Genomic DNA, 1,211 nt, shown 5'->3' with positions numbered 1-1,211 from the left:
TAACATTAAAAGTATTGTGAAGCTTAGACTACATGATCAAATTTTACAAGATTGGCATAGTACTACTGATACATCTTCTAAGTACTTATTGTATCGTACATATATATATATATGTTTAAAATATATATAAATACTCTTTCTTTAGAAAAATATCTATATGTAGTTACATCTGGCATAGGCAAATATTTATGTAAATTTAGTACTAGGCCCTTACCCATTGATGAAAAGGGCAGATATTTGACCATTGATCATAATAATAGATTCTGTTCCTTATGTCCGCAGCACGCTATTGGTGATGAATGTCACTTACCTTTTGAATGCTCGCACTTAAATGACATTAGACTTCCAGTTTTTATAATCATTCCAATATTTCAAAACTTGACAGATTAATGAATAGTTGTGATAAAACATTCCACTAAAATTCAGTAGTTGAAACTGAACAAGATGATCTATTTTCGTTTATTGAGGTAGTCATAATTGTATTCTTTTATGTGATATATGTTAATTTGTGTCCGTTTGTTTCTAAACATATCACCAGTTGCATATTAATTACATGCCTTGGTTTAATTAAAACTGAAACTGGAATAATTTGCATTGACTTGCTGCTGATAACACATCTACTTCACTGTAAGAACGACCGTCCGGTTAGCTCAATTGGAAGAGCGTTGGACTGTGAATCGGGCGACCCGGGTTCGATTCCCGGACGGGGCAGGTCACTTTCTTTGTGATTGATCATGAAATAGTTTCCACGATCATTCATTAACCTCTGCACTAGCATGTACAGAAGTTATCAATTCCTTGCGAAAGTGAATGCCCTTATACTTGGTAAACTTCTTGACAGCCTGCCCAGATGAACTGTGTTCTGGTGTATTTGAAAGTGCGTACCGCCGTGATCCGAAGGTTTGATTCCAACACCACCTTGAGAATTTCACGAAATTATACATGCATCTAAATGTGTAGGAAAATGGATCAGCAATGGTATGTTAGAGATATTAATTTGTGTAAAACAAATAATGTACATCATGTATATTTTTCCCCTTTCTGTCTATTACTAATAAAATACTAGTATGAGACAAGATAAGATGCTGCTGACCTTTCACCGTTACCCCGCCGGATGGATAAAAGCAGGTTCAAAGAGTTTAAGGAATTTCCGTATCAAAGTACTAAAAATTTGGAACTAGGGCGAGGATAAAGGAACTCAACTTTCGAAA

The 1,211-nt window shown here is 34.8% G+C and overlaps 1 non-coding gene across 1 annotated transcript; it reads left to right on the top strand.

Annotated features, from left to right (window-relative positions):
* The first annotated feature begins 639 nt into the window (after positions 1-639).
* On the top strand, positions 640-711 carry Trnah-gug (transfer RNA histidin (anticodon GUG)). The gene has a single exon. It is a non-coding gene; the product is annotated as a tRNA-His (tRNA).
* Positions 712-1,211: the final 500 nt, after the last annotated feature.

Source organism: Ruditapes philippinarum, unplaced genomic scaffold (assembly GCF_026571515.1).
Source record: "Ruditapes philippinarum isolate M1 unplaced genomic scaffold, ASM2657151v2 ctg22343_1_1_1_1, whole genome shotgun sequence".
Classification (NCBI taxonomy): domain Eukaryota; kingdom Metazoa; phylum Mollusca; class Bivalvia; order Venerida; family Veneridae; genus Ruditapes; species Ruditapes philippinarum.
This window is presented reverse-complemented; position numbering and strand designations above follow the sequence as displayed.